The sequence below is a fragment of the Ovis canadensis genome, chromosome 2 (genome assembly GCF_042477335.2).
Source record: "Ovis canadensis isolate MfBH-ARS-UI-01 breed Bighorn chromosome 2, ARS-UI_OviCan_v2, whole genome shotgun sequence".
NCBI classification, from domain to species: domain Eukaryota; kingdom Metazoa; phylum Chordata; class Mammalia; order Artiodactyla; family Bovidae; genus Ovis; species Ovis canadensis.
In genome coordinates, this window is record NC_091246.1 from 239157014 (window position 1) to 239180481 (window position 23468).

Sequence of the window (23468 nt, forward strand, 5' to 3'; positions counted from 1 at the left end):
ATCGCTCAGTCATATCTGACTCTCTGCGACCTCATCCAGGACCTCATCTGCGACTGTAGTCCACCAGGCTCCTTTGTCCCTAGGGATTCTCCAGGCAAAAATATTGGAGTGGGTTGCCATGCCCTCCTCCAGAGGATCTTCCCAACCTGGGGATCGAACCCCAGTCTCCCACATTGCAGGCAGATTCTTTACTGTCTGAGCCAGCAGGGAAGTCCATGAATGCTGGGGTGGGTAGTCTATCCCTTCTCCAGGGGAACTTTCTGACCCAGGAATCAAACCAGAGTCTCCTGCATTGCGGGTGGATTCTCTACTAGCTGAGCTACCAGGGAATGCTTATTGAGTGCTTACTGTCTGCCAGTTACTGCTCTGAGAACTTTGCATATATTACCTCATTTAATACTCAAGACAGTTCCACATGCTAGCTTTTATTACTGCCTGTTTTAGATGGTGAAACAGGCACAGAGACATCAAGTGACTTGCCGAAAGCCTCAGCTTTTAAGTGGTAGAACAGGATTCAAACCTGGGCTTTTTGGCTTCAGAAGTCTTTTAACTACTAAATTCTACTTTCTTCCATTAGCCTTTTAGCCTATTCTAGTAGTACTCAGCCCTCTGGAATCTGGCATTTTAACCTTAAATTAAGAACCAGGGAACCATTCTCTGTGTTAACTGACATAAGCAAGTATTATTTGACTTGTTTTACAATAGATGATCTATTTAGTAATAACTTAAATGTTTCATCTGTTGCTTCAAATGAGAACTAAAATTAAGCCTATTCTGCATCTGATTAGCATTTAAGTTACTTTTTGAAAGTATTAAATATTTGAAATGAAGTTCTAAATACCTAACAGCTGGTTGTCTTAGCAAGTTAGAAGTGAGTGTTCAGAGGAAACCCTGTTAAGTTGTCTGGCCCTTGTCCTTCAGGCCAGGTAAGAATTATTCCAACATAATGTTCTTCAGTGCTTGGTCTAGTCTTTGTTAATTGTCTCAAAGAAGGAGCTCCACTCTCTCTGAAGGAAGGTAATTTTCTGATCTCCGATCTGTCTGGGAGTTTTTCTTTGCAATTAGTTGTGGAGATCAAAATGTGCTTTGTTCTTTTTAAGGTCACTACCATCTGAAGTAGTACAAAATACATGTGTGTGGGTTTCCCAAGATTACAGTTGCCGTGGGAATCGTAACTTTGGAATTCCTCACATCTGGATTAATGCCGTGTACACAGAGGCTCTGTGTGAATATAGGTTTCCTGTTTTATGTGGATAGGGCAGTAGCAAGGTCTTAATAGTGGAGCTTCCCCTAAGTGACAAGTTGAACTCTCGTAGCTGAAGTTTTAAAGTGACCCTAAGACCCTGAGCTTTGCTGTGGAGCTGTTGTCCAGTGTTCTGCTCATCTGCTGGGAAGGCTTATGTCAGTGCTGGGAAACTCAAGCTCTGGAGTGGAAGTGGAGGCCCAGCTAATTTCCTGCTACCTGTAGACTTTAAGTTTGTTTTGTCTCCCTGAGAAGCAAGGGTTCCAGTGCTGCTGTTTTGAGTTCTGTTTTTGAAGCAGTGAGAAGGAAGGCCGCAGGTCTGTCTTTGTTGCATTTCAGTATTGTTGGAATTGTTTCAGTTATTTGTTTTCTTGGATTGTCCTGTTTCTCTGCTATCTACCTGAAGTTCAGTTCAGTTCAGCCGCTCAGTCGTGTCCGACTCTGCGACCCCATGAATCGCAGCACGCCAGGCCTCCCTGTCCATCACCAACTCCCAGAGTACACTCAGACTCACGTCCATCGAGTCAGTGATGCCATCCAGCCATCTCATCCTCTGTCGTCCCCTTCTCCTCCTGCCCCCAATCCCTCCCAGCATCAGAGTCTTTTCCAATGAGTCAGCTCTTCCCATGAGTGGACAAAGTACTGGAATTTCAGCTTTAGCATCCCTCCTTCCAAAGAAATCCCAGGGCTGATCTCCTTCAGAATGGATTGCTTGGATCTCCAAGGGACTCTCAAGAGTCTTCTCCAACACCACAGTTCAAAAGCATCAATTCTTGTGCTCAGCCTTCTTCACAGTCCAATTCTCACATCAATACATGACCACAGGAAAAACCATAGCCTTGACTAGATGGACCTTAGTCGGCAAAGTAATGTCTCTGCTTTTGAATATGCTATCTAGGTTGGTCATAACTTTTCTTCCAAGGAGTAAGCATCTTTTAATTTCATGGCTCCAATCACTATCTGCAGTGATTTTGGAGCCCCCCGAAAATAAAGTCTGACACTGTTTCCACTGTTTCCTCATCTATTTCCCATGAAGTGATGGGGCCGGATGCCATGATCTTCATTTTCTGACTGTTGAGCTTTAAGCCAACTTTTTCACTCTCCACTTTCACCTTCATTAAGAGGCTTTTTAGTTCCTCTTCACTTTCTGCCATAAGGGTGGTGTCATCTGCATATCTGAGGTTATTGATATTTCTCCTGGCAATCTTGATTCCAGCTTGTGCTTCTTCCAGTCCAGTGTTTCTCATGATATACTCTGCATAGAAGTTAAATAAGTAGGGTGACAGTATACAGCCTTGATGTACTCCTTTTCCTATTTGGAACCAGTCTGTTGTTCCATGTCCAGTTCTAACTGTTGCTTCCTGACCTGCATACAGATTTCTCAAGAGGCAGGTCAGGTGGTCTGGTATTCCCATCTCTTTCAGAATTTTCCACAGTTGATTGTGATCCACACAGTCAAAGGCTTTGGCATAGTCAGTAAAGCAGAAATAGATGTTTTTTTCTGGAACTCTCTTGCTTTTTCCATGATCCAGCGGATCTTGGCAATTTGATCTCTGGTTCCTCTGCCTTTTCTAAAATCACCTTGAACATCAGGAAGTTCACGGTTCACATATTGCTGAAGCCTGGCTTGGAGAATTTTGAGCATTACTTTACTAGCATGTGAGATGCGTGCAATTGTGTGGTAGTTTGAGCATTCTTTGGCATTGCCTTTCTTAGGGATTGGAATGAAAATTGACCTTTTCCAGTCCTGTGGCCACTGGTGAGTTTTCCAAATTTGCTGGCATATTGAGTGCAGCACTTGCACAGCATTATCTTTCAGGATTTGAAACAGCTCCACTGGAATTCCATCACCTCCACTAGCTTTGTTCGTAGTGATGCTTTCTAAGGCCCACTTGACTTCACATTCCAGGATGTCTGGCTCTAGATGAGTGATCACGCCATCGTGATTATCTGGGTCATGAAGATCTTTTTTGTACAGTTCTTCTGTGTATTCTTGCCACCTCTTCTTAATATCTTCTGCTTCTGTTAGGTCCATACCATTTCTGTCCTTTATTGAGCCCATCTTGGCATGACATGTTCCCTTGGTATCTCTAATTTTCTTGAGGAGATCTCTAGTCTTTCCCATTCTGTTGTTTTCCTCTGTTTCTTTGCATTGGTCGCTGAAGAAGGCTTTCTTATCTCTTCTTGCTATTCTTTGGAACTCTGCATTCAGATGCTTATATCTTTCCTTTTCTCCTTTGCTTTTCGCCTCTCTTCTTTTCACAGCTATTTATAAGGCCTCCCCAGAGAGCTATTTTGCTTTTTTGCATTTCTTTTCCATGGGGATGGTCTTGATCCCTGTCTCCTGTAGAATGTCACTAACCTCATTCCATAGTTCATTAGGCACTCTATCTATCAGGTCTAGGCCCTTAAATCTATTTCTCACTTCCATTGTATAATCATAAGGGATTTGATTTAGGTCATAACTGAATGGTCTAGCTGTTTTCCCTATTTTCTTCAATTTCAGTCTGAATTTGGCAATAAGGAGTTCATGATCTGAGCCACAGTCAGCTCCTGGTCTTTTTTTTTGTTGACTGTATAGAGCTTCTCCATCTTTGGCTGCAAAGAATATAATCAATCTGATTTCGGTGTTGGCCATCTAGTGATGTCCATGTGTAGAGTCTTCTCTTGTGTTGTTGGAGAAGTTATTGATTATCAAGTCCATGGTGATGGTCTCATGAGTGGTAGAGGTTTTTATCTTGGAAACAGAGTTTTGAAAACCCTGCAAACCCTAGAGTCACCATCTTTCAAACATACATTAAATGGTGTGAACATGGAACGTAGTTTCTCTACAAAAAGGAGGACTGGCAGCAGTTTGTCTTCGTAAGGCCTCTTTCAGGTCTCCTGGTACTGGGTGCTCACCTGACAGACCAGATCCAAAGTCCGCAGATTGGCTGAGTGTCATTAAAGTGCCCTTGTCTTTCTATCTGTGGTCTGCATTTTGTCTTAGTCTTTTTGCTGTTTAGGATTTTAGGTCTGGCATTCTCCCAGGTGCCTTGAATGATATTAGAATTCTTCTCTGTGACTTTGAGGGGACAGTGCAACTGCTTCTGAGTTTGCATGTCTTCTGGAATGTCCTGCGAAATGCCATGGCGACCTTGTGTTGGAGGCAGGAGCACGGTCCTTAGTGAGACCTTATCTTGCTTGGGGCTGAATCTGTAGGTTCAGTTCAGTTCAGTCGCTCAGTTGTGTCTGACTCTTTGTGATCCCATGGTCTGCAGCACATCAGGCTTCCCTGTCCATCACTAACTCCTGGAACTTCCTCAGAGTTATGTCCATCCAGCCGGTGATGCCATCCAACCATGTCTGTAGGTAGAAAGTTCCAGATGTTTGTGGCTGCAGCCCTGAGAGCAGGCATTGGTGTAGCAACACCTTCCTGAGAAGAAAGTCAGATAGAACTGACATTAAAAAAGAGTAAAGAAAAAACAAAAAGTAAAAGAGAGTAAAGAAGTAATAGAAGCCAGGTTAATGTTAATCTCTTGTTTAACGTTTAAGAAAAAAGTAGTTTTTATGGAATCTCCAGTTGAAATAATATGAACCTAGGGATGTGAGAGTTGGACTGTGAAGAAAGCTGAGCACTGGAGAATTGATGCTTTTGAACTGTGGTGTTGGAGAAGACTCTTGAGAGTCCCTTGGACTGCAAGGAGATCCAAGCAGTCCATCCTAAAGGAGATCGGTCCTGGGTGTTCACTAGAAGGACTGATGTTGAAGCTGAAACTCCAATACTTTGGCCACCTTATGCGAAGAGTTGACTCATTGGAAAAGACTCTGATGCTGGGAGGGATTGGGGGCAGGAGGAGAAGGGGATGACAGAGGATGAGACGGCTGGATGGCATCACTGACTCGATGGATGTGAGTCTGAGTGAACTCCGGGAGATGGTGATGGACAGGGAGGCCCGGCGTGCTGCGCTTCATGGGGTCACAAAGAGTTGGACACGACTGAGCGACTGAACTGAACTGAACAAAACTGAGGGAAGACTGTTTTAAATTATTGTATATTTTAGTCATTTTGCCCAGTTGATTATAGATTTCTGAAAGTAACATTTTTCCAAATTGCCGTGGTAAAATTGGACATATGAATAAGCTTTGTAGCTTTTTTCCTTTGTCTTATTAATTTTGAGATTAATGTATGTGGCTCGATGATGGCTTTTATTATCATTCACATTTTGCACATAGCTGGTGGATGAGTTACTTTTCAGCTCAATGATTAAATTAGTTGCTTCTGTACCACAGCATGAAATTCGGACTAAAGCTGTTAGGATAACCTTGCTCCATAAAATGTGTGCTTTATGTAAGTAAAGGCCTTAAGTGATAATATTAATTTTTATTGAATTATTTGCTGAGTAGAATATTTTACCATTTATGATTTGTAATTTAGAGTTTTTAAAAGGGAAATTAAAAGTCTTCTCACATGCTTCAGCATGGTTTAGTATATGTATGTGTGTATGGGGGAGGTGAAGTGCTCTGTGTGTATAGGGGTGGATGAAGTAACTGAGTATTGGTGATTACATGAGTATACATTCATTACATCTTTCTGCTTTGTGATTGTTTTAAAATTTCCAAAATGAAAGATAAAAAAGTCTTCCCCAAAGTAATGAAAATTTTAGGCAGACTTTTTGTTTGAAAACAGGGGTTAGGAGTTCATGAAATACATGTCACAATTTTCAGTACCTTCTGAGTAGCTTTTTCAGTGCTGCTAAAGTACTGTCCTGAGTTACTTCAGGCAAGAGAATATTGTTTTATCCTATTATTGCCCGAGTTTACTGATCATGGAGAAGATATTCCAGTGTGACCACCCTCTCATATTATGAAAATAAAACCTTTTTTTTTTTTTTTAATGAGACACTTTCTTTTGCTATTTGGAACTGAGCATGAATTCTGATACCAGTGGATGCTTTCTTGTGTTGGTTTAGATTCTGATTTGTTTTAAAAAAAACGAAGTTTTTCTTGAGTCCCTGCCCCTTTAGATTTCACAAGTTTCTCTATCTGTTCCCTCCCACACAGGATGAGAAGAGATTTTTCCTCGTTTCCTAAAGGTGCTTTTGTTCAGCCTGAGCCTTTTGCTACTTTGGCTAGAATTTGTCTTCAACGTCTGTACATTTATCCCCAAAAGAGAAGATAGAATAAATTTCAGGGATTTGAAAGTACCAACTGGTATGAAAGTCTTTAAAGCATAAGAAGTAATCTTGTTCCAATTTAGAAATTCTGTAGGTGACTTTAATCGTAATAATATAATATGGAAGAGAAATATAAGATTGAATTTATAATATAATTCTGTACAAAGTACACATGAGAAATGAAGCTGTTTGTTGAAAAATGGGGCAACTTCCACCTCATAACATTTTGGAGCCTTATTTGGTAGCAAAGTTTATATTTGAGAAGATCCTGGATGATCTTTTTCAATTTTGGTTTTGTATGCTGCTGCCTCATAGAAAATCTTACACTTATGGTTGTGTAATTTATGATCTGAACTCTGGTTCTTCAGTGACATTAAGATGATTCTGTCTTTATCCTTAATGTCCTTCCTGCCTTTATTGATGTACTGCTGTGTATTATCAAGACGTGAACATATTAAACTTACGAATTCAGATAATGTTACAATAAGCACTATGGTTCTAGAGTATTATATGAATTTAGAAGAGAATTTCATAAACAGGGGAAAGGTACACTTGCTTTAAGAATTTTCTTAAATTCTGGAATATGGGGAAATGTTTTAGTATTTTGAAGCTAACTATTATTATTGCCTTTTAAAATATTAGTTGGGAAACATTACATAGACTTTTCTTTCTTTTTTAGCAGTGTCAAAGTTTATTGCCAGATTGTCTTTTTAATTCCTACTGTGACATTAGGCTGTGATCACTTATCATCACGTTATCAACAACATTTATTTAGTGTCTACTTTGTAGGGCACTGTGTAGAAACAAGCATAAGACATGGTTCCTGCTCTACAGTAATTTATAGTTGTTGAAGAGTAACAGGACAGCTTTTTTTTTTTAGATATAGTTGATATACAATAGTATGTATAGAAAGTTTCAGGAATACAACATAGTGTTTCACAATTTTTAAAGGTTATTCTTCACTTATACTCATTATAAAATATTGGCTAAGGGCATCTGTTTTAATTACTTCATTCTTTATGTGCCAGCCCTACTAAGGGCTGGGATATAGTGGTAAACCAAATGGACAAGGCCTCACGCTCACAGAGCTTACATTCTAGATCTGAGAAGAGCTCCAATATTCAACATGTTGAGTAAAAATTTTAAAAATTACCATTCAGCTATGTCAATGACCAGGTCCTAGAAATGAAAAAAGAATACTAGTTTTTTTCTTTATGGATGATGTCATAGAATCTAAGACTCAATTTGGAGTTTTATTTTAGAAGTTGTGGGGGTTGGGCCAAGGTTTATTTTTTTGTCTATTGATGTTCATTTACTCCAGCGCCATTTGTTGAAAAGGCTGTTTTTCCTCCCTTCCCTTGCCTTGCACCTCTGTCAAAAATCAGTTGGCTGTATTTGCGTGGGTCTGTTTCTACGTTCTCTGTTGTTTCATTGGTCTGTGGGTCTGTCTCTTATCATACTGTCTTGATTCCTGTAGCTTTAGAGCTTAAAATTGGGCACTTTATTCCCTTTTTCTCCCCTCATTATTTTGGTTATTCTAGTTCCTTTGCATTTCCATATAAATTTGAAAATAAGCTTGTCTATATCTTAAGGAAATTGTGGGATTCTGATAGGAATTGTGTTGAATTTATTTATTTTTTAAAATCTTTTATTAAGGAAAAAAAACCCCTCCCATGTCCCTCCCCATCCCATCCCACTGGGTCATCCCAGTGCACCATCCCTGAGCACCCTGTCTCATGCATCGAACCTGGACTGGCGACCTGTTTCACATGAAAATATACATGTTTCAATGCTCTTCTCTCAAATCATCCCACCCTCGCCCACTCCCACAGCGTCCTAAAGACTGTTGAATTTAAAAATCAGTTTGAGGGAGTTTCCTGGTGGTCCAGTGATTGGGACTTGGTGGTTTCGCTTCCATAGGTCTGGGTCCAATTCCTGGTCAGGGAACTAAGATAAGCTTGGCAAAAAAAAAAAAAAAAAAGTCAGTTTGGGTAGAATTGACCTCTGTACTATGTCTTAATCTGTTAGTGTTGATATCTTACCACTTCTATTAAAATGTGGGAAACTTACCACCATTTAGGCCCCTTTATCTTCCCTACTTTCTAATTAGTTGTCTTAAATATCTTCTTTACGTACATTGAGGATCACATCAGACAATATACTTTTGTTTTTAACTAAATTTGGAAAACTCAGCAGTGTCCACAGGACTGGAAAAGGTCAGTTTTCATTCTAATCCCTAAGAAAGGCAATGCCAAAGAATGCTCAAACTACCGCACAATTGCACGCATCTCACATACTAGTAATGCTCAAAATTCTCCAAGCCAGGCTTCAGCAATACGTGAACCATGAACTTCCAGATGTTCAAGTTGGTTTTAGCAAAGGCAGAGGAACCAGAGATCAAATTGCCAACATCTGCTGGATCATGGAAAAAGCAAGAGAGTACAGAAAAACATCTATTCTGCTTTATTGACTATGCCAAAGCCTTTGACTGTGTGGATCACAATCAACTGTGGAAAATTCTGAAAGAGATGGGAATACCAGACCACCTGACCTGCCTCTTGAGAAACCTATATGCAGATCAGGAAGCAACAGTTCAAACTGGACATGGAACAACATACTGGTTCCAGATAGGAAAAGGAGTACGTCAAGGCTGCATATTGTCACCCTGCTTATTGAACTTCTGTGCAGAGTACATCATGAGAAACGTTGGGCTGAAAGAAGCACAAGCTGAAATCAAGCTTGCCGGGAGAAATCTCAATAACCTCAGATATGCAGATGACACCACCCTTATGGCAGAAAGTGAAGATAAACTAAGAAGCCTCTTGATGAAAGTGAAAGAGGAGAGTGAAAAAGTTGGCTTAAAGCTTAAAACATTCAGAAAATGAAGATCATGGCATCTGGTCCCATCACTTCATGGGAAATAGATGGGGAAACAGTGGAAACAGTGTCAGACTTTTTTTTTCTGGGCTCCAAAATCACTGCAGATAGTGATTGGAGCCATGAAATTAAAAGATGCTTACTCCTTGGAAGGAAAGTTATGACCAACCTAGATAGCATATTCAAAAGCAGAGACATTACTTTGCCAACAAAGGTCTGTCTAGTCAAGGGTATGGTTTTCCAGTGGTTATGTATGGATGTGAGAGTTGGACTGTGCAGAAAGCTGAGAGCCAAAGAATTGATGCTTTTGGACTGTGGTGTTGGAGAAGACTCTTGAGAGTCCCTTGGACTGCAAGGAGATCCAACCAGTCCATTCTAAAGGAGATCAGTCCTGGCTGTTCTTTGTAGGACTGATGTTGAAGCTGAAACTCCAATGCTTTGGCCACCTCATGTGAAGAGTTGACTCATTGGAAAAGACTCTGATGCTGGGAGGGATTGGGGGCAGGAGGAGAAGGGGACGACAGAGGATGAGATGGCTGGATGGCATCACCGACTTGATGGACATGAGTTTGGGTGAACTCCTGGAGTTGGTGATGGACAGGGAGGCCTGGCCTGCTGCAGTTCACAGGGTCGCAAAGAGTCGGACACGACTGAGTGACCGAACCGAACATGTTAAACTATCTAATGTTAAAAACTCAAGAGGAAAAGCAGTATAGTTTCATTTACCTATGAAGTTAATCACCATTAGTTACTTTTTACTTCTAAAAATTTTAATTCTTTTAAAATGTGTCTTTTTGTAAGGGTCTTTCAGTTGTTTGTATTTTTTCTTTTATTTCTTTATGTACAATATAGTTTTAAAATATTATGTACTTGTAATCTTTATGACCCCACATTCCTTTGCACCACATTTTTCTGTTTTTGATTTCTGGTTATGGTGGCGCTCTTCCTCATGTGTTTTCTAAGTACTTTTCAGGCTTTTGACTGTGGGAATATTCTGAAGCGAATAGTTGTGATGATTCTTTTGGTTCAGCCAGCACCCTGGTAGGCTGCAGTCCATGGAATCGCTAAGAGTCAGACACAACTGAGCAACTTCACTTTCACTTTTCACTTTCATGCACTGGAGAAGGACATGGCAACCCACTCCAGTACTCTTGCCTGGAGAATCCCAGGGATGGGGGAGCCTGGTGGGCTGCCGTCTATGGGGTCGCACAGAGTCGGACGCGACTGAAGCGACTTAGCAGCAGCAGCAGCAGCAGCACCCTGGGACACTACCAGTGTGGGGTCACTTTAAGTTAGTGCCTGGGTTTGGGGTTGGCATGGCTACAGTGCATGAATGCAGGCCTGTGGTTATGAATCTTCTGGGGCAGCTCTCTTTTGCTCCCATTTGGAGCCCAGGTTGATACAGGCACATCTCTTGATTTTTTTTTTTTTATCAGTAGGTGTATTTTTTTCTGGCCTACTTTTTCACTGATTGGCTGCCCCTCCGTGGTCTTGAGTTTTACACGGGCTGACCTCTGCTCGGCTGCGTTTCCCACCGCCCGGGCTTTGTCTCCTTCCCCCTTGTAGCTTTATAGGCCTTTTGGTTCTTGGTTCTGATGCCAGGACATGCTCCCACGGTCTCTGTAGCCTCAGTTTCTACATATTCTGGTTTCTACCTCTCATTTGATTTTTAGCTCCAGGGGATTTTCTTTTCTCTCTCGAGAGCTCAGCTGTGCTCTCTCAAGTTCGTAATATTTTGTTCAGCGGTTGTAGTAATTTGGTATCAGAAGGTTTTTTAGAGAATATTGACTCCAGTGTGTTACCAGAAATAGACTGTTTCTGACACATCATTTGATAGATCATAGATTGTTGGGATAGGGACTTATTCCTGGTTCTTTTAGAACTGGTTCCCTGGGACAAAGGTTGTCATCTCTCAGGCGGGGCTATGGATGTGACCCTTGCTCTTCGAAGGAAGAACTGTGGGTGTCTGCAGCCGTACTGTCTTGTCTGCCAAGGAGGTAGAGTCTCAAGAAGAGGTGGAATTTTCATCTGTGTGTCAAGTGTTAACACCAAGGTCAAGTGAGATCAAGTCCGAAAACTGACAGGATTTCACAATCTGGAGATTTTTGCCAGAACATTCTCCAAGGAATGGAGGGGAAGAAGCCTACTGTGTTTTTTTAATCTCTGGGAGGATTGTCCTTAGTCCAGGCAATTCCTGTTTTTCTCAGAGAGGATGACTTCTTGTTTATCAGTATGTGGCTGTTTATTTTATAGTCTCTCATTTGGATGCTCTCTGGGTTCCAAACCTGCCTTAGATAGTTTATTTCTGTTTGTTATAAAAACTGGACTCAGCCATAGAGTGTCAGACCTGTCTAGTGTGTACTTGTTCTGAAAACTTTCCTTTATATCTCCTCAAATGAGGTAATCAGGATACAGAACTGACAAGGTAAGAGCTGAGCTGAAATATTAAAGTAAGAGAGAGAAAATACGAGGTATTGCCATTTTTTGCATGAAGTTTCTGTTATGTGGAGTTTTCTAAAATAATTACAAAAAATTTCGAACATACAAAATATAGAAAGTAGTTCATCACCTTCATTTTTTACCAAATTCAAGAATTTTTTCACTTTTGCCTTATTTATTCATATTTTATATCTCTTTCCTTTAATGAAATATTTTCAAGAAATCTCTGGTGTCGTTTATTTTCTATACACATACATATACCTATGCAATATGTAAATTGTCATACAGAGTCACAAAGCCATTGTCACACCTGATACAGACTTGACAATTCTGTGGTGTCATCTACTGTATTGAGAATATTAATGAGGTCCCTTTTTAAAAGCTCTTCAAACATTCTGAGATTGTTTCTCCGTTGTTGTCTTTGCGCTTGTCATTCCCTCCGCCCAGAAGGCCGTATGCTGAGACCTTCACGTGGATTCTGTGTCATTCAGATCTTTGCTTGGGATTAACTTTTCACTCGAGGCTTTTCTAATTGCTAGGGGTATAGTTGTGCCCTCTTTCCCCATCTCACTTGTTACTACCTCATCATTCTATTTCACTGCCTTGTTGTCTGTTCACTTGTTTATTGTCTTCTCCATCCCCTAGATTATCAGTACTATGAGAGGAGAGACCTTGTCAGTCATGCATTTATTGCTCTGTGCTCAGGGCCTGACGAGGTCCCTAGGATATATTAGGTTGGTGCAAACATAATTGGGGTTTCAGACTGTGACTTTTAAATCATTGTAGCTAGGCTCAAAAACATCTTTAATAATTAAAATAAGAACTGTTGTAATCAACACGTTTTTGCCAAGAAGAAATAAGTGTGTTCATTCCTGTAGTATAAAAATCTGTGCTTTGGGATTTAACAAACTCTTGGAAAGCATTTTCTGTCTCCTGCTGGTTGTGGAAGTGGTTTCCCTGCAAAAAGTTGTCGATATGCTGGAAGAAGTGGTTGGCAAGAGGTCAGGTGAATATGGCCGACGAGGCAAAACTTCATAGGCCAATTTGCTCAACTTTTGAAGCATTGGTTGTGCGACGTGTGGTTGGGCATTGTTGTGGAGAATTGGGCCCTTCCTGTTGACCAATGCTGCCGGCAGACATTGCAGTTTTTGGTGCATCTCATCACTTTGCTGAGCATACATCTCAGATGTAATGGTTTTGCTGGGATTCAGAAAACTGCAGTGGATCAGACTGGCAGCAAACCACCAAACAGTGGCCATGAACCTTTTTTTGGTGCAAGTTTGGCTTTTGGGAGGTGCTTTGGAACTTCTTCTCGATCCAGCCACTGAGCTGGTCATCACTGGTTGTCGTGTAAAATCCACTTTTCGTTGCACATCACAATCTGATCGAGAAGTGATTCATTGTTGTTGCATAGAATAAGAGAAGATGACACTTCAAAACAAAGATTTTTTTGATTTTTGGTCAGCTCATGAGGTACCCACTTACTGAGCTTTTTCACCTTCCAATTTGTTTCAAATGCTGAATCACTGAAGAAATGGTCAACGTTGAGTTCTTCATCAACTTGTCCTCTAGTTCTAAGAGGAACAGCTTCGATGATCCTCTCAATTGGGTTGTCAACCTCCAGTGGCTGGCCACTGTGCTCCTCATCTTCAAGGCTCTTGTCTCCTGTGCAGGACTTCTTGAACCGACCACCACTGCACTGTAGGTTCATTAGCAGTTCCTGGGCCAAATGTGCTGTTGTTGAGAGTTGTCTCCGCTGCTTTACGGCCCATTTTGAACTCAAATAAGAAAATCACTTGAATTTGCTTTTTGTCTAACATTTCTCTGAAAAAGTGAAAGTGAAAGTCGTTCAGTTGGGTCCAGCTCTTTGCAACCCCATGGACTATACATCCATGGAATTCTCCAGACCAGAATACTGGAGTGGGTAGCTGTTCTCTTCTCCAGGGGATCTTCCCAACCCAGGGATCGAACCCAGGTCTCCTGCATTGCAGGTGGATTCTTTACCAACTGAGCCACAGGGAAGCCCTAGTCTAAAATAAATATAAAATAAACATCAAATAATAAATTATTAGCAAAAAAACATCAAGTGAGAAATGCACATTAAAATGATACAGAACGAAATCACATTTAGTTAAGGATGTATTTCAGTATCAAATGGCAAAGTTCAACAATGCAAAATCATAGTTACTTTTGCACCAACCTAATAGTAATAAAGTACATATTTAGCAACAGGTCAGCTATTAAGGAGATTCCAGAATTTTCTTAGTATTTTATAACGATTATCTCTTCCTACAACTGATTCTCATTCCAGAGCTTTTCTTTTCTCAAGAGCTTTAACCAACAGCTGTGTTTGCAAAAAGTGCTGGTTTGTTGTCCCTTTCAGGACATTCAATCTTTTAAATCCTCCAAATATTTTGTAAAATGTAAGTGAGTAAAGTCACTTCTGACCTGTTGAGAGGCCGTGTTTTTATTGACATAACTCTCATTTGAGATCACTTTATTAGAGCCTGCAGCTAATAAATCTCTTGGCCCATGTGAAACAGGATGAAATGATTTTCTAGAACACGTATCCTTTAACTGATTATTTGAGCTTCTTTTATTTAGTATATCATTTGTATGATGTTAGGGAGTGTTTTTCAATTGATACATTGTTAGCTCTTGGCAATGTTCTTTAGCATGATAAAATTATAACTCAATAAACAAATATGGTTTTATAATTAAAAACTTGTATTATTTTTGAAGATGTGTAATTTTAGACCAACAGAAAAGATGTGAGAATAGTACAAAATATTACTCTCTACCTTTTACCAGATTCCTCAGCATTAATATCTTACCACATTTAGTTTAATAGCCCTTCCCACTTGCCCTTTGTTTGGAGCTATTTGAGAGTAACTTGCAGATAGTCAGAACATAGCCTTTCTCTTTTGTGATCATTATGCAAGGATCAAAATCAGAAAATTAACATTGATATAATGCCATTAGCTAATTTATAGATCTTATTCACACATCTTCAAGTTTCCCAATCCTGGATTGCGAGTTGCAAAGAATTGTCATGTGTCTTTAGTTTCCTTTAACTTGGGAATTTTTCCTTTAATGAATTTAACATTTTTGAAGATTATAGACCAGTTATTTTGTAGCAGGTCTCTTAGTTTGGATTTAATTGATGTTTCACAAGTGACGTTTTTCTTAATGTGTCCTATCAGGAGGCATATGATATTGATTTGTCCCATTACAAGTGTTTACTTTGATCACTTGGTTAAAAGTGGTCTTCCAGATTTCTCTACCATCAACATATGCTTTTCCTCTTTGTTTTCAATAAGTATCTTTGAGGCTATTTTCAGACTATTTAATATTCTATTCCTGAAATTTTCACCCACTAGTTTTAACATCCATTGATGAATATTAATTAATTATGATTATTACCAATGGTAATTTTCCAATTCCATCATTTTTTTCTACATTTACTATTTGGGGTTCTTAGGTAAGGAAAGCTTCCCCCATTTTATTTATTTACATATTTGTCTTTTTCAGTATGAACTCATGGATTCTCTTTTAATGGGTTATATATAATCTGTTATCATGTAAAATTTTTGATACTTAAAAGTTGTCATAATTTTGGCCAGTAGGAGACTTTTTAACTGCCTCCTGTGAACTTTTGATATGTCCCCCTCATTTTTTGCGTCTTTCCTTTCTTTCTGGAACAACAAGACATTCTCGGCCAGGGCTTGGCAAACTTTTTCTGTAAGTGGCCAGATAGTAAATATTTTTGGCTTAGTGGGCCGTATGGTCTCTGTTGAAACTACTTGACTCCACCCTCACAGCAGGAAAGCAACCGTAGACAATTTATAAATGAATGAGCATGGCTGTGTTCCAATAAAACTTTATTTACAAAGACAGGTGGCTGATTGGATTTGGCCTGTGGGCTGTAGTTTGCCAACTCCTTTTCTAGGCTAACTTTGTACTTTCCCTTCTGCAGTCTCAGAGTTGGCCCTTTTTCTAAGGAGCCTTGATTCCTTTCAACAGTGAGACATGGACCCCAGATATGCTCATTGCTACTGGAATATCACTGATTCCTGGCCCTCTTAGAAGACAGTTAGGTAATATATAAATATATACATACATACTTGTATTACATTTGTGTGTGTGTATGCAATACAGACATATATATTTGCATATTATTAACCACTGAATTACAGTGATAGCTCCAATTGCATTTCTGTACTGTGGGGTTTGTTCAAGCCTTTCTACTTTCTATATTTCTTTCTCCAACATTGAAACACCTTGCTCTTATTATCTACAATAGTACCAATAAGTAAACAAATATTTACTTATTTCTTCAAGCCTAGACTATACAGAAAGAGTTGCTAACTCATATCTCTGTGAAAAACTAATCTATGATTAGAATTTAATTCTCATTTACCCTTCTTTTTTGTCTTTAGCCTTAGGGTTTAGTTAAATAATATGCTTAAAAGTTACTTGGGTTAGTTTTGTCCCTCCATTCCTTTATTATGTTGTATTTTCTCATTTTAAATATAGTAAGGATCACTTGTTTTTATTTGTACTGCATTTTAGCTATTTCCCCCATTCTTATTTTATTTTATGTTGCTTTTTTTTGAGTATGTGAAACATGAGTATGATTTCAAAAGTTAGAATATACAAGAAGGCATATGCAGTAGTGTTACATCGATTTCTTTTAGTGAGAAAAATTCCAGTTCCTAGTTTTCTCCTTTTTACCCTGTTCTCACCTACCCCCTGTAGTTATCTAGTCTCATTAGTTCTAATTTATTATTTTGTGTGTCTTTTTGCACAAACGAGCATATGTTTGTGTGTAATTTTTGTTTTTCCTTTTTTATATATATATAAAAGGAAGCGTACTGTGCTTATGATCTGTCCTGTAATTAATTCACAGGCTCATAAGCTGATGAAATTAGAACACTTGTGTGTGGTGAAATGAGTGACTTCAGCTGAATCAAGGTACTGCAGGAGTGAGTGGGGACTTCATCTGGTTATGGTCAAGTTGACCCAAGAACAGGAAGCAGACTGGACTCACTCAGACTTTCCGCTTTAGGTTGAAAAGACAGTAATGATTTTGGCAGCAGGGGTCTTCATATCGTTCTCTCTCTCTCGGGACTATTCTAACCTACTCTCGTGCCCTCCAGTCTAGCAGCTGCCCTCTATGCCCAGTGCATTTGTGATCCTGGAGCCTCCTTTCTCTGTTATCTTGGGCTTTGTACTTCTTTTGTGCTGTGTTTCTTCCTCATTGTACCCCATGGCATCCTTTTTCTTAGTTTACTTTGTCATTTTGTGGAGCATATCCTTTTTTTAGCTTCATAAGAAAATAATATGTGAATTTTTTTAGATCTATACTTCTGAATGTCTTTTATTCTACTCCCCCGTATTTGATTTTTAGTTTGACTGCATATAGAATTCTAGGTTAGAAATCATCTTCCTTAAATTTTTTTTTAGTATTTTATTGAGATCTAATTTATGTACATTAAATATTTCTAATACTTAACAGTTTTTTCTGAGGATCCAGTTTTTGCTCTGGTATCCCTTACCTTCAGTCTGAAGAATTTCCTTTGGTGTTTCTTGTACTACAGTTATGCTGGTGATGGATTTCCTTGGTTCCTCTTTATCTGAAAATTGTTTTTATTTTGTGTTCATTCTGAAGAATATTTTTAATGGATGTAGAATTCAGGTTCGATAGTTTTTTTCTTTCAGCTCTTTAAAAATGTTGTCCTGTTGTCTTCTGGCTATCATGAAAGAAGTTGATGTGTGCTATGTCACTTCAGTTGTGTCCAACTCTGTGCGACCATATGGACTGTAGCCTGCCAGGTTCCTCTGTCCATGGGATTGCCCAGGCAAGAAATACTGGAGTGGGTTGCCATTTCCTTCACTAGGGGATTTTCCCAACCTAGGGACTGAACCCAAGTCTCTTAGGTCTCCTGCATTGGCAGGCGGATTCTTTAGCTGTAGTGTCACCTGGGAAGCCCCTAGGAGATGATAAGAAGATGTTTTAGAAGTGCTGACAGTGTTCCACTGTCTTCTGGATGGCTTGAAAGAAGACAGTAAGAAAGGATAAGAGGAAATTCCCTGGTGGTCCAGTGGTTGGGACAACAAGCACTCACTGTTGAGGGCCTGGGTTCAATCCCTGGTCTCAGAAATAGGATCCCATAAACTACGCGTCATGGCCAAAAGAAAAAAATAAAAAAGATAAGAAATCTGCTGCCATTTGAATGTATTCTCTTCTGTGCAGTGTACCATTTTCCTTTGGTTGTTTTAGATTTTGTCTGTATCTTTCGCTTTTAGCAGTTTGGTTATGATGAGTCTATATGTAGTTTTCTTTGAAGTTTTCCTTTTGAAGCTTCTTTTCATTGAGCTTCTGAAAGAGATGGGAATACCAGACTACCTGATCTGCCTCTTGAGAAATCTGTATGCAGGTCAGGAAGCAACAGTTCGAACTGGACATGGAACAACAGGCTGGTTCCAAATAGGGAAAGGAGTACGTCAAGGCTGTATATTGTCACCCTGCTTATTTAACTTATATGCAGAGTACATCATGAGAGATGCTGGACTGGGTGAAGCACAAGCTGCAATCAAGATTGCTGGGAGAAATATCAATAACCTCAGATATGCAGATGACACCACCCTTATGGCAGAAAGTGAAGAAGAACGAAAGAGCCTCTTGATGCAAGTGAAAGAGGAGAGTGAAAAAGCTGGCTTAAAGCTCAACATTCAGAAAACAAAGATCATGGTATCTGGTCCCATCACTTCATGGCAAATAGATGGGGAGATAGTGGAAACAGTGTCAGACTTTATTTTGGGGGGCTCCAAAGTCACTGCAGATGGTGACTGCAGCCATGAAATTAAAAGACGCTTACTCCTTGGAAGAAAAGTTATGTCCAACCTAGATAGCATACTAAAAAGCAGAGATATTACTTTGCCAACAAAGGTCTGTCTAGTCAAGGTTGTGGTTTTTCCAGTAGTCATATATGGATGTGAGAGTTGGACTATAAAGAAAGCTGAGCACGGAAGAATTGATGCTTTTGAACTGTGGCGTTGGAGAAGACTCTTGAGAGTCCCTTGGACTGCAAGGAGATCCAACCAGTCCATCCTAAAGGAGATCAGTCCTGGGTGTTCATTGGAAGGACTGATGTTGAAGCTGAAACTTCAATACTTTGGCCACCTGATGTGAAGAGCTGACTCATTTGAAAAGACCCTGATGCTAGGAAAGATTGAGGGGAGGAGGAGAAGGGGACGACAGAGGATGAGATGGTTGGATGGTATCACCGACTTGATGGGCATGGGTTTGGGTGGACTCCGGGAGCTGGTGATGGACAGGGAGGCCTGGCGTGCTGTGGTCCATGGGGTTGCAGAGAGTCAGACATGACTGACTGACTGAACTGAACTGAACTGAGCTTCTTGAATCTATATATTTATGTCTTTTACACCAAATCTGGGATGTTTTGGTCAACATTTGTTTTACGTTTTTGGACTCATTCTCTATCTTTTGAAACTCCAAGTACCAATATGTTTGGTCTTTTGACATTATCCCTTAAGTCCATAAGACTCTGTTCATCTCTTTGTTCAATTTTTTCCATTTTTCAGATTGTATAATATGTATTAGTAAATTTAAGCTCATTGATTTTTAAATTTTTATCTCTGTTTTGCTATTAAGATTATCCCCTGAATTTTTAGTTTCAGCTATTGTATTTTTCGGTTTTAAAATTTCCATTTTTAAAGTAAATTTTATTTTTCTGTTGAGATTTTCTATCATTTTATTCATTCACATGTCTTTTCCTTTACCTCAGAGAGCATAGGATTCATGGCTGGCTTAAAGTCCTTGTCTTTAATTCTAACCTCTGTGTCATTTGGAGATTGGCATGTATTAATCTTTTTCACTTTAGAATAGGTCAGATTTTCTGGACTCCTTATATGCTTTTCGATGTGGTTACCATGGGCTTCATCTATGATGACCTATAACTGTACCTACTTGTTTTAAACTGAATGTCATATTAGTTCAGACACATTCTAAAAGATCTACTGTTTTTACTCCTCTCCCCCATATTTTATATTTTTAATGTCTTATTTTACATTTTCATGTTTATCCTTTGCTGTTTATTATAGTTATGCATGCGTGCTAAGTTGCTTCGGTGATATCTAACTCTTTGCAACCCTATGGACTGTAGCCCTCCAGGCTCATCTGTCCATGGGATTCTCCAGGCAAGAATACTGGAGTGGGTTGCCATGTCTTCCTCCAGGGGATCTTCCCGACCCAGGGATTGAACCCATGACTCTTACACCTCCTCCATTGGCAGGTGAGTTCTTTACCACTAGCACCATCTGGGAAGCACTATTGTAGTTAATAGTTGCTTTAAAATGTTTTTGTCTTTTAATCTTCATAACACTTTATTTAAGTGCTTGATATCAGCTCTTACAATTAGTTTGCCTTTCCTAGTGGGATTTTCTTTTTCCTGTAAATTGTTACTTCTTGTTATAGCCTTTTCTTTTTTACTTAGAAAAGACCCTTTAATATTTATTTTAGGATAGGTTTAGTATTGGTGAACTCTTTTAGTTTTTGATTGTCTTGAAGTTCTTTATCTCTCCTTCAGTTTTAAATGATAATCTTGCTGGTTAGAGTATCCTAGGTTCCAGGTTTTTCCCTTTCAGCACTTTGAATGTATCAGGTCATTCCCTTTTGGCTTGCAAAATTTCTCCAGAAAAATCAGCAGATAGCCTTATAGGGATTCCCTTGTGCATGACTCTTTTTCTCTTGCTGCCTTTAGGATTCTCTCTTTATCTTAAGTCTTGCTGTTTTAATTATGACACAGCTTGGTATGAGTCTACTTAGGTTCATCTTGTTTGGGTTATTCTTTGCTTTCTGTACCTTCTTCAGGTTGGGAAAGTTTTCAGCTGTAATTTCATCAAGTACGTGTTTGACCCTGTTCTCTCTCTTTTCTCTTTCTGGGACCTCTTTAATGTGAATATCGGTATGCTTGATGTTATTTCAGAGATCTCTTAAGTTGTTCTCATTTCTTAAAGGTTTTTTTTCTTTGCTGGTCTTATTGGGTGATTTCCATTATTCTGTCTTCCAGATCACCTATATATTCTTCTGTTTCACTGAGTCTGCTACTCATTCCTTACAGTGTTTTTTTCCTTTCAGTTATTGTATTCTTTATTTCTCACTAGTTCTTTTTTATATTTTCTAGTTCCTTTAAAAAAAAGTCACTGTTTTTCTATTCTTTTGCCTAATTCAGCTAATTTTCTTATTTACTAATGCTTTGAATTCTTTATCTGGTAAACTGTTTATTTCTGTTTCATTATTTATTTATTTATTTTTAGGTGTGTTCACTTGCTCTTTTAGTTGAGAACATTTCCTCTGTATTTTTATTTTGCTTAACTTTTTCTGTCTCTATGCATTTAGGTTTAAATGGCTACCTATTGAGATTTTAAAATGTGACAGTGTTCCTGTACAGTCTCTGTTTACTAAGTGCCTTCGGTGGGAGAGCTGGATTTGTTGTTAACAGGAGTAACACCTTTCTGTGGGGTGTGCTGTCACCTTGGTAGGAGGTAGGGCTGGAGATGGAGGGGCTGGGTGGAGCCAGCTGTAAGGCAGGGCTTTCCCCTCTGCTCAGTGACCATTACTTCCTTATTGGGGGTGGAGTTGGATCTCAAGCTGATGGAGCAGAAGTCCTGGAGGTTCTGATCCAAGTGGCTCTGCTCCCTTTGAGTGTGTGTATCTCCCCTCTCCCAGCACTGGTTCCCTTGCCCCAGAGGGGGTCATTGCTGGAGCAAGACGGGCCTGGGTAGACTCTGAACTCATGACAGGGCTTAGGCTGTGGTGAGCTGGCTGCCGTCACAGATTGGAACTATCCCCGTGTGCTGCCCATATAAATGCCAGCAATGGCTGCCTTTGCCATGCTGAGAGACACCACCCTGGTGTCACAGAGTCACCTCTGTGTCACACAGCCAAACTCTCTTCCCACTTGTGGTAGCCCTTGCTCCAGTGTAGAGCTGCAAGGTGAATACCTGTGCCTGTGGTATTCACTTAGCTCAGGCTTGGGCACGTGCCAGTGCAGTTGTGGGAAACTTGGCAGCCACTGGAGCAGTCTTCAGTCTGCCTTCTCCACCTTGCTTAGGATGCAAGCCAGCACTTGGGCACTCCTTGTGAGTGGAATCCAGGTGTCCTGCAGCTCTCCTGTTAGTCCGAATAGCTGTCTAACCAGCCAAGGGACCTTGTCTTCCCTGGCTTGGACCCCAGGACTAGGGCACCCAATATATGGCTCGAAACACTCACTCCCCAGGGTGAATCTCTGCCTGTGTATTCTTCCTTTTCCTCTGAATCCCCTCCCAGTGGCACAAGTCCTGACCTGATTGCTTCTCTTCCCTTCCTACTCAAATCTGTGTAGATCTTTGTTATAGCCTCAGTTGTACAGGAGTCTTTCTGCCAGTTTCCAGTTAGTTTTCTGTGAGAATTGTTCCTCATGTAGGTGTATTTTTGATATGTTTGTCAGGGGGAGGTGAGTTCATATCTTCCTTATTGCCATCTTGACTGATTCCCTCCCCACTCCCCCCAATTTGGTTTTAAGCTTTTCCAGCTTTGATGCCAAGCATGGGCTCTTCTGACGTATTTTCATCAGGGATTCACATGGTGTGATAAAAAATCTTTAGTAAGGGATTGTTTTGCCAAAAGTTTAACTTTCATTTTAGATTCAAAGGATTTGTTAACAAAAGAAACCATTTGTTGTACAAAAACATTTTCAATTTTTTTAGAAGATTATTGACTTAATTTCAATATACGGGCATTAAAAGAAAAGGAATAGAAGCAATAGAGAGAAGTAATAGTGTGTACATCACCAAATTGGGACAGCAACCTACATCTAGACTTGAACAGTGCTGGGAATTCCCACGTTAACAGCAACCTGGAGTTTCAGTTGGGAAGGGGTCCTAGGAGGTGTGTCCACTCCATGAGTGAGACTTCAGATTGCAGCTTTGAGGGCTGTTGCTTATAATTCCAGGCCACAGACTGGTATCATCATCAGTTTGCACTGCACATAAAAATACAGCTCTGCTTTTCTTTAACTTTTATAAAGCTATTTGTTTCACCTTGTGAGTCAGAAGATTTTGTTAGACCCCAGGGGGTTAGCCAGGCCCCCAGGGGCTTAAGAAATTCCAAGACCCACTCCCTTTCTTATCCTGGACTTGCTCCTTCCTGGACTTGCTCCTTCCTGGACTTCCTGGTAACAGTTGATGTGTTCGCAAGTAGGCACATAGTCCAGGCAAGGTCCAGGCAAGCTCAGAAGCTGGTCAGAGGCCTGCTGTCCTACTTCTGAAGTCTGAACAAGACTACCTCTATTTCAGTTTTCCTAACAAAGATGAGACCTGGACGATAGATGCATTAGGGTTTTAAAGAAACAAAACTGCTAGGACATGGATATTGGAGGATATTTATTATGAGGATTGGCTCATGAAGTTATGAAGGCTGAGAAGGCCCATGTTCTGCTCTCTGCAAGCTAGAGACCTAGGAAAGCAGGTGGGGTAATTCAGCCTGAGATGAAGGACTGAGAACCAGTGGGGCTGAGGGCAAGAGAAAACCAGAATCACAGCTCAAGTAATCAGACTGGAAGGGTCAAATTCTTCCTCTCTGTGTTTTCACTTCACTCAGGCAGTCAACTTATTGTATGATCCCTCCCCCTTATTAGGGAGGGTGAACTGCTTTACTGAGTCCGCCAATTTGAACGCTAATTTCATCC

At 40.0% G+C, this 23468-nt stretch overlaps 1 protein-coding gene across 6 annotated transcripts in view; it reads left to right on the top strand.

Moving 5' to 3' along the window:
- Nucleotides 1-23468, top strand: part of DIS3L2 (DIS3 like 3'-5' exoribonuclease 2) — a 358321-nt gene that overhangs the window by 21638 nt on the left and 313215 nt on the right. For 2 of the 6 annotated variants that reach the window (XM_069578629.1, XM_069578631.1), the window contains exon 2: nucleotides 19905-20033. The exons of the other annotated variants lie outside the window; for them this stretch is intronic. The gene's annotated coding sequence lies outside the window, so the exon portion shown is untranslated. The remainder of the gene's footprint in view (nucleotides 1-19904; nucleotides 20034-23468) is intronic. 6 annotated transcript variants of the gene reach the window in all.